General features: G+C 42.0%; 1 pseudogene; it reads left to right on the top strand.

The window, feature by feature from the left end:
• The first annotated feature begins 3,608 nt into the window (after window positions 1–3,608).
• Window positions 3,609–9,854, top strand: LOC133363362 (uncharacterized protein K02A2.6-like; annotated as a pseudogene).
• Window positions 9,855–10,874: the final 1,020 nt, after the last annotated feature.

Genomic DNA, 10,874 nt, shown 5'->3' with positions numbered 1-10,874 from the left:
CTAAAACAATTTACATGCAGGCAAAATGTATTAAGTGGATCCACACAAAACATTTAAAGCACATCCAACTCACATTTAAAGTGCATGACTTCCCCTAAAGAATCCTGGGAAATGGTGTTTCCCCCTCACATTTATAGTTCTCAACATTCTTAACAAACTGCAGTTCCCATGATTCTGTGGTGGGATTCATGTGCTTGCATTGGCTGTCTGTATGTTTCCTAGCTCAATTCAAGGTGCTGGTTTTAACCTATAAAGCCTTACACTGCTTGGTACCATAATACCTGATGGAACACCTCTCCACACATGAACCCACTGGTACACTACGCTCAACATCAAAGACCCTCCTCCTGGTGCCTACTCCAAGGGAAGCTCAGAGAATGGCAACAAGGGAGAGGTCCTTCTCAGTGGTGGCCCCCAAATTAAGGAATGAAATTGTTGATGAGGTGTGCCTGGCGCCAACACTGTTATGTTTTTGGTGCCAGGTCAAGACTTTCCTCTTCTCCCAGGCATTTTAGCATGTGTTTGAAATTGCTTTTTAAAAATGGGTTTTTAAATTTGTATATTTGTTTTTAATTGTTGTAAACTGCCCAGAGAACTTCGGCTATGGGGCGGTATACAAATGCAATAAATAAATAAATATGAAATATCTAAATGTTTCAATAAAAGACCATTGTGAAACCATTCAGAAGAAGATGTTTATCTGGGAGTAAGTCTCATTGAATTCAGTGAGTTGGATATCACCTAACATGTAAAGGATTGTACTGTAAAATGCAATTGTGTTGCACATTTATGGTCTGAAGTGCTACAATGGAAAACAAAAAAATGAAAACACGAATACATGGAGTCCCTTCCCTATCTGTAACAAGTGAAGGTTCTGTATTCGGGAAAACTACAGACTATACAGATCAAACGGACAATGAGAGCTTAAACAATAAAATCAGTCTAATAGATGGTAAGATGACAAGGTTTGTTCTTTTTGCATGGTGATCACCTTAATGATGTTATCACTGCTATGTCACACATTGCCCTCATATCCTGAATTAAGACATGAGACAAGCACATGAATGAGAGACCATGCATGGTATTCAATGCCAGCTCCACCTAGAGTAGACCCATTGAAGTTAATAGACATGAATAATAGGTTCACTAATGTCAATGGGTCCACTCTGCATTGGATTTAGTTGAATACAATTCCAGAACTTTAATGATCAATCTATAGAGGACCTGCAGCATCCAAACCTAAACTAACTTGACTGTCTGTGGACAACTCTGAATTGAGGAGATAGAGATGAAATCCCTGTACCTCCATATAAGGGCAACACCACCTAGCTCAAGCCCCCTTCCACCAATATAGCCTGATGTGAGGCCTCTCATTGCCAGTTCACCATGAAGGTGAGCAGAGGGGGCTCCAGTTATCCACATGTGCTGGTCAACATTCGACAGGGCAAAGGTTACAAGGCCCAAGAGCATTCATCAAGACACCCATACTGAGGTGGATGATTGCACAAGTACCCCTTACCTGCAAGTTGCCTCCAAGTGCTCACCAGGGCTATGATGTAATTCATTCCCTGTCTGCACTGCCTGTCTAAGTTGTGAGAGTAAGCCGAATGGCTGAATCAATACTACCCCAGCCCAATACACATTACCAAAAAAAATCCTACTTGGCCCCCAATGGGCAACCAATGAATCCCATACCACTAGAAAAGGAGGGTAGGTGGGCTGCTGTGCATGAAGGAAAGAGTCTGCTGTGGAGGTGTGACATTCCCATCCATTTGGTGTCAATTGACACATGATTCCTCCTCCACATACCAGACTGTGGTTTTCATCTCTGAAACGGAGATAGGCCAAAATGTCTGTCTAAATGACAGATGAGCAGATTTTTCAACTGCAGAGGAGTATGATCCAATTACAACCATCTATATATACTTATCACTAATTTTGTCACAAAACAGGGTTTTCTCATGCTCCCTGACTACTTGACTTTTGAAATCTGGGACCATCAATAGGATTAGAGGCATTGTGGAAATAGCCTGAGAATTTTGCAGTGGGTGAGATCTGGCTTCTTTAATCAGCATTAACACTTCATCCCCATCTTAATTTTCAGGGCATGTCCTATGTTGTTTAAACCCCTCACTAGCCCCATTAGGTAGCACGTGGGGGGGGCTTTTGTCGGATGGTCCCTAGCAACCAGATACTAAGAGTAAATATGCATCTCCACTTCTGGGCAATAACTATTTCACCAATGTAAAATTCAGCTTCGGCTTCTGAGTCAAAATTAGCTTTCTTACTTTTAATTAATCTCTGTTTGAATCAGTTCTAGAGCAGTGCCTGGCTTCTGTAATAGGCAGGAAGAAAGCCAACAAAATGAGACTGAATCCTGATAATATGGAGGTGCTGTGACTTGGCAGTTATATGATCCAGAAATTGAGTTAATGACCTCTCCTTGGTGGGATTGCACTCTCCTTGAAAGACCAGACATGTAGTCTGGGGGTACTAGATCCACCTCTAGTGCCTAGTAGAAGGTCAAGTGTCTTTGGTGGTGCCAAGTGTTTTCAGTTGATTTTCTAACTATGGCTATTCCTGATGGCCATAGCAATACACATTCTGATAACTTTCCCATGAAGTGCTCTATGAAGGGCTGCTCTAGAGGACAATGTGGAAATGTCAACTAGTGCAAAATTTGGCTGCTGAGCAACTGAGTGGAAGAGCTAGCCAGTTATTTCTCTGGAACTTCAAAAATTGCACTGGGTCCAAATACATTTCCAGTCTGAATTCAAGACATAGTCAATTACCTGTAAAGCCCCGAACAGCTTGGACCTTAAACCCTTGAATGAGTGCCTCTCTGTTTACAGTCATGACTGGACATTAAGATTTGCAGGGAGGCCCTTCCCATCATCCTCCCACCAGGTGTTATGTACTATACAGTGATGAGAGAGAGAAGGCTTCTTTGTGGTGACACCCTGGTGATGGAACCTGCTCCCTCCAAAGTATGGCTGATGCCTACCTAGTTTTCATTGAGACACCTGGTTAACACATCATGTACTCAAGCGTTTAGTAGTTTTTCAGTTGGGATTTTTAGATCAGGAGCCAAATATGGCCCTCCAGGTCTCTCTGTTTGGCTCTCAGGGCCCTCCCCAAGCCACACCACCTCCCCAAGCCACACCCCTTCCCAGTCCTATTCTGATCTCTTGAGTGATTTTGCCTGGCTGGACTATGTCTGCAAACTGTGAAACTCTTGCTTGGCCAAATGAAGGCTGGAGAGAATGGTGTGTGTATGGAACCCCCCCGGATTTTGTGTGACTGAAATGTAACTCACTACAGAAAGCTATAACATATTTTCATGTGGTTGCTACCTGGTAGCCAAAAATGTAAAGTGTTCTTTTTAGAAAATTTGGTTCTGAGCATGCCTGAGGCCTGTGCTTTCAGGGTGTGGTTCCAAGATGGATTCCAAACTGAGAACTGTGTGAAAGAACCTAAGAAACAAACCCAGTTATTGTTTGCATCTTACTGATGTAGCCTACATATATTATTTTGGTGACGAAGGTAAACTGGATGCACCGGTCTCCTTGGATTTCTTCACACATTGTGAGTAGCAGTGTGATAGGAAAATGGCTGTTTATGGACTTATGGAGTTTGATGCTGATCAGGAGGACTGGGTGCAGTATACGGAGAGATTGTCCCAGTACTTCATTGCTAATGATATTAATGATGATAGCAAGAAGTGGGCTATTTTGCTGAGTATTTGTGGAGCAAAAACATATGGACTGATGAGGAGTTTGGTAGCTCCTGAGAAGCCCAGTGCCAAATCCTTTGGACCAGGCCCAGCTGTTTCTACCCTCCTCTGGTAAGGACCATCAAGCCCCAGTAAGATAAATTAATAGTAAAGAAATAATAATATTTGGGTGTGTAAATATTTAAGTAACCCTTCCGAAAGGAGTCTAATTGGCCTAAAGCTCTGCTGGCCCTGTCTCAGTATTTACAGAATACAGGGAAGCCATACAAATAAAAAAACCCAAGGAGTACTGTGACGTCCTTTCCTGGCTCTCCCTGTCAGGTTCCTACCTGCTTGTGGCTACTGCCTTTCACTAGGCACCACCAGGGACTCCACCAGTCCGGACTGTCCTTTTTATGGTTTCTCTCTCCGCTCTAGCACAGATCTCACTAGATCCCCCTGCTAGGCAGCACCACCAGTCACGTCCTATAACCAATGTTCCCAGAGACTTTGCCTGAGTCTCTCTCTATCTGGTTACTTTTGTGACTGTGTGCTTATGCTGTTCCCAACCCCTTTGTATCTATATAGATAACTCATATAACTCGGGGTTGCTCTGGATACTTGTAATGTTATTATTCTTCTCTTCACCACTGCCACCATTCATTACTGTTGCCCTTCAGCCTTGGTAATTACCTTGCCCTCCCTTCTGGTCTGTGAAAACCCCAGCCAAGGATCAGGCCTTCGGTAAACCAAAATAGTATTTATTAAATATCAGAAATAACAAGATTACTTTTATAATGGTACATAAGCATATGGTTTCATCTATTCCTGTGATACTTGACTTATTATTAACTAAAACTCCAATTCCCTCTTTCTCCACACTCTCCTAACATCCACTACCAAACACTGCCTTTCCCTCACATTCACCAACTCTCCCACCTACTAACATCCACCCCGATTCAACTGTCATTCTTCCATTTATACTCCCAGCCATTCAAACGCTCAGCCAATCATCCAACATTCTACTGCTCATCTACTCCCCCCTCCTCTTTCATTCCACTTACCATGTATCTTCTATACAAACAGCACTTATCATATTTACATTAATACAGGAACATCACAAGTACCTTGAAGCAACCATACATTAAAACCAGGTAATCTAATTAAAAACAGAAGAACGGCAAGCAAGCAAACCAAAAACAAAACAAAACTCCAAAAAGTTAACAAATAAGCCAATAAAACAAAAAACTAAGAATGCAGAATAAAATAAAAAGTAAATTTAACATAAAGCCCTGAATCCTTTTGTAAGTTGTTGCAGCGAACTAGAAGACTAAAAGACTTATGATTATCCTGTTTCCTATTAAGTAACACTATGCTACCCAATATGGGAGTGAAAGCAATTAAAATATCAACACTTCATTTCATATTTAAAATGTCTGTTTAAATGTCCACATTGTAAGCTTTTAGCAAGAGCTAATCCCAAGCACGTCTCTCAGTTAATAGCTAAAAGATTTTACAGGCAACCATTTCACTGTTCCATATACTCAGAGCTCAGCGTCCTCGGCCCGCCTTGTGCTATTGGTCTCAGCGTTCCAGGGGGCTCACCTCCTCCACACTTGCAGAGTAGTCACTCTCCTTTTTTCCTTGCTTGTGTTGATGACCTTGGACTCTTGATAGATTCTGCAGGGGCTGCTGTTATTACAGCAGTATATATATCCCCCCACTTGTTCTCATCAGAGGACAGGTTCGACGGCCCCACTGTTGGAGATTAGTGATGGTCTTCCTAGTCTTCCCACCGAGATATTCAAGTTTATTTGTAGCTGTTAGTGACTATCAGGGCAGTGTTCCTTTCATTGGGGTTTGTGTTTGCTTCAGTAAAGTTGTTTGTTTTGGTAGAGGACCCACGCTGCAAGAGCTCACCAGTCTTTTCTTTCTCCTTCGAACTTTGGTAGTCTCATTCTGTTTAACCAAGGTAGCTTGCAGTCCAAGTCCTCAAGCCAGGGAGAGGATGAATATACCAAACAGCTGCTAAAATAGAAATAGCAGCCTTTCCAATCCTTCTCCAGAGCTCTGATATTCTCCAGTAAAACTTCAAGTTTGAAGAGCCTCTCAGCCCTCCAAACCACCAAGCCACCGAGGGAAGAATGGAACACTGAGCATCCAGAAGTCTCAACAGCCAGCGTTAGCTTACAGTGTAACAAAATAAAATAATAGCAGCTCACAGTTGAAAAAATATAGCAAATAATAAAATAATTTAATAATAATAATTTAATTTCTGTGTCGCCTATCTGGCCGATGGCCACTCTAGGCGATGTACATGTAACAGTTAAAACACAATGTGATAAAATACAATAATACAATAAAAACAATACAGCAGCAACAACAGCACTAATGCAGTGTAAGAGGCATTTCAGTCATAACAATTAACCCTCCCCGGAAATCCCAAAGGCCTGTTGAAAGAGCCAGGTCTTTAAGGCTTTACGGAATACATTTAGGGAAGAGGCGTGCCGTAGATCTTGTGGGAGCAAATCTGTCAGACCCCAAAACAAACTCCTAGGCTCCAGCTATATCAAAGCTCCACATGTCAAGGACAAGATCAGAGAGTAAATGGAATTAAAAACAATTAGAGTTAAAAACCTTCCCGGAGCTCTAAAAAGAGCTGTTACTGCTGCGGACGCCATCTTGGGAATCACACCAACTATTCAAAGCAACTTCAGTCTCCCGTTATCAAATGTCTTCCGCAAGCTCACAACAGCAGTTTCTTTTCCCTCAGCAGTCCCACGTTACCCCATTTCTTCCCCCCTGCTGGCTTAACTGCCCTGCAATTGTGGCCCCATCTGCACTATTGTGTCTATAATCAGTGAAGCCACTTATAACAGTTTGTGGCCAAAGAATAAGGGGTCACAGTTGAGACCCCTGAAAATGATGATACGCACATATACTGGTCAAGAAGCCCCAGTGAGAGGCAGTATTAATGTAGAAGTGAAATATGCAGAAGAGACCTTTCAACTGCCCTTAGTTGTGATGAAAGGAAGAGGCCTTAGTCTTATGGGCTGGGACTGGATAAGACAGCTGAACCTCAACTGGGCACAGATGAACAAAATTAGCTCACTTGGGACAGAAGCAATTCTTTCAAAACTTAAAGTGCTCTTCAGACATGGCTTGGGTACTCTAAATGGGGTAAATCCCAGTCTGCATCTGTTGGGAATTGCTTTTTAATAAGTTTTTTAAACCTTTTTTAAAAAAATATGTTTTTAACATTTTTTTCTTTTTAAAGATATCTTCAAAGCTTTTTAAAAATGTTTTTAAAGATGTTTTAATGTATTTTGAAGTTTGTTTTTATGATGTTTTAAAATGTTCTTGGTGCTTTTGTTTGCCGCCCTGGGCTCCTGCTGGGAGGAAGGGCGGGATATAAATCAAATGATGAGTGAGTGAGTGAGTGAGTGATAGGATTTTTGTGGATCCAGATGTTAAACCACTTTTTAAGCCCCGCCCAGTACCATATGCTATGCGTCACAAAGTGGAGCATGAATTACATCGACTACAGGCTAAAGGTATTATTGAACCTGTTCAGTTTTCTGAGTGGGCTGCTCCAATTGTCCCTGTATTGAAGCCAGATGGTACTGTAAGGATTTGTGGAGACTTATAAAGTCACTGTGAACAGTGTAGCACAGCTGGATACATGCCCCATTCCTAGAATTGAAGATCTATATGTCACCCTGGCTGGAGGAAAACTTTCACCAAAAATGATTTAAGTGATATGTACTTTCAGATTCCTCTTGAGGAAAGTTCAAAACAGTATGTAACGATAAATACTCATAAAGAGCTATTTTGTTACAATTGGCTCCCTTTTGGTGTTTCTGTTGCCTCTGGAATCTTTCAAAGGGGTATGGACAATTTGTTCCAGGGTATGCTGCATGTCTGTGTGTATCTTGATGATATTCTGATTACAGGAACAACAGAGTCAGCACATTTGCAGAACCGAGACCAAGTACTGTCAAAGCTATCATTTGCAGGCATGCGTCTCTTGAGTGCATTTTTCAAGGCCCCAGAAGTTGTATATCTGGGACACAAATTCATGCTGCTGGCATACATCCTGTGGAAAAGAAGGTACGTGCCATTACTGAGGCACCTGCACCAAAGTCAGTTTCAGAAATGAAGTCCTTTTTGGGGTTGCTAAACTATTATGAGAAATTCTTACCCAATTTGCCAACAGTATTGGCCCCATTACATAGACTTTTATGAAAAGGGATAAGATCCCATTGGGGTCAAGAGCAGGCAAGAGCTTTTTCAGCATCAAAGAACTTGTTGAAGTCATCCATGCTCCTTATTCATTATGACAGTCATAAAGAACTTCTCTTGTCTTGTGATGCTTCTCCATATGGAGTGAGAACAGTGTTAGCCCACCGAATGCCTGATGGATCAGAGTGTCCCATTAGTTATACATCAAGATCCCTAGCCCTAGCAGAAAAAAAAACACTAGTCATTCTCGAATCCCATTAAAAGATTTTTTACCAACTCAGGTGACTGAGAAAATGAAATGAACATATTGAATCTACAGGTTATCCAACTATATGTCCATATCCCAGAATATAAATATTAATCAACATCCATCTGCAAGGCCATTGAGAAAGACTTTCCAGTCGAAACGCGTCTGGCCAACATATGCACTTTGAATCCTCTGGGTATTGAGTTTTGCTAATAGGCCATTGCTTAGTAGTCAATTTAGGATGACAGTTTGGTACTGTTTTGATTTTCTCATCCTCTATCTTGTATGGACATGGGTCCTACATAGAATTTGTCCTTTGGCCGCTTTTGTTTTATTATATGCACTATTCTAAGTGCATTTTTATGAGTATTTTTATTTACCAGCATACACGTTTGTATTAAAACATTATATTTCTACATACATTATTCTCTACGTCTATACCTTAACTCTCTGGAGTAACATAGTGTACATGTTAAGGTAGATTTTAACTCTACAGTGCCCTTAGCAGACTTCCACTACCAGATTGCTCCAAGTCAGTACCTCAGCCTACTGAAACTATTCTTCTTATGGAATTGATGTCCACATCCTTGATAGATGCAGCAAAGATTAAATGAGAGACAGACCAATATCCTCTGTTATCTACAGTGCGAAGAATGGTCACAAATGGATGGATTGAGGGGGGGAACACAGATTTACAGCCCTACTATCAGCATAGGGAGTTCTTGAGTATCCAGAATGGATGTTTATTATTGGGGTCTTGGGTAGTAGTACCACCAGGGAGTTGGTCTGCTGTGCTAATATTGTTGCATGAAGCACATCCTGGCATTATATGAATGAAGGGATTAGCACATAGTTATGTGTGGTGGCCTGGAATAGACCAGCAGATTGAGACAGTGGTGTGACAGTGTGGGACTTGTCAATCTAACTGCCATGCTCCTCCAAAAGCACCCTTACATCCATGGGAATGGCCACAGTGACAATGGATTGCTCGAAATAGTGGTAAGTGATAATGGGCCACAATTTACAGGTGTAATTTTCAAATAATTTTTGGAGAAAAACCACATCAAGCATGTAAGAATTGCTTCACATCACCCATCTTCCAATGGCCTAGCAGAAAGAACAGTGCAGACCTTGATAGACAGACTAAAAAAAATGACATGTGGCAGCTTAGAGACTAAATTAGCCAGATTCCTTTTCCAGTATCATGTTACACCACATTCCACCACAGGAAAATCACCAGCAGAACTACTAATGGATAGGAAATTGCGTACACACCTGGACATCCTACACCCTGATGAGGCTATTAAGGTGTGTGAGAAGCAGGAAGCACAAAAATTCTACTATGACTTAAAAACAGCATCAAGAACCCTAACAGTGGGCAACCTAATTTATGCCCCTAATTTTGGGACTGGACCTCGTTGGCTGGCAGGTTGTCTTGTATTACAGGCAGAGCCCCTCTCATGGGTGGTGGAATTACCAGATGGGAGGCATTTTCAGCAACACCAAGATCAAGTGTGTTTATACCGTGGAGAGGAGTTTCCTGCAGAGGGTCTACAGACTGAAGTAGAAGAGCAAATTGATGTGGAACCATTACACTGCCCACTTGATACAACCAGAGAGATTGACAGGCCCACAATTTCTGCACTGTTTTAGAGGTGTCTCCTGCTGAGACACCTGCTGAGATAGAACATTCAATGACAGTGGTGGACAAGCCAGGGACACCCACAGTTGTACTAAGCCATTCAAAAAGAATTCCTAAGCCCAGGGAGAGACTGAATTTATAAACACAAGGGATGTTGTTAAGACCAACATATCTGATGTTTAGTAAAATAGGTAGATTGTACATTGATAATATAAACTAAAGGGGGAGGAGTATAAAATACAGAAATACCCCACATTAACGCCCACAATGGGTCCAGAGTGAGTACGTAAACCGAAAATGTACTTAAAGTGAAGCACTACCTTTTTTCACTTGTGCCACCACTGTGCCACCTCTCCATCATGCGGAGCCTCAAAGCCCCGCACTAAAGCCTCTGCTGCTGCGCTGCGGCACCTCTGCTGCTGCGCCGCCACACCTCTCAGCTGATCGCCTCCCAGCTGATTTGCGGTCGTGCGATCGCATCTCTTTCCACCACCCCCCACGCACCAAAAGAACAGGCCACAACCAAAAGTTAAGTGTCCGTTCTTGCGAAGCGAGTGTACATAAACAGGGGAATGGTGCTACTATAAGTATGTCCGTACTTGTGAATGTCCTTAAAGTGAAGGTCCGTATAGCGGGGTATTCCTGTATGTTCATGTGGTTGCCCCCTAGTGGCCAAAAAGGTAGTGTTCTTTTTAGAAAAGTTGGATCTGAGCATGCCTGAGGCTTGTGCTTTCAGGGTGTGGTTCCAAGATGGATTCCAAAATGCGAACTGTGTGAAAGAACCTAAGAAATAAATAAATAATAAATAAAGATGTTGTTTGCATCTTACTGGTGTAGCCTACATATGTTATATTACATCTGTTGCTCTGCTCCCTTTCAGCTCTGGGCCTGCCCGTCACTGGGCTGTAGCCTTTGTCCATAAGGGAATGTGGCTCTCAGGCAAAAAGGACTCCTCCACCCCTGTTTTAGATGTTCTACAGCATCTGATGGTTTAAAATATTGCTTTTATTCCTATATATATATGTACATTC

This window comes from Rhineura floridana, chromosome 8, assembly GCF_030035675.1.
Source record: "Rhineura floridana isolate rRhiFlo1 chromosome 8, rRhiFlo1.hap2, whole genome shotgun sequence".
Lineage (NCBI taxonomy): Eukaryota > Metazoa > Chordata > Lepidosauria > Squamata > Rhineuridae > Rhineura > Rhineura floridana.
The sequence above is the reverse complement of the archived record's forward strand: the minus strand, read 5'-3'. Positions and strand labels throughout refer to the sequence as shown.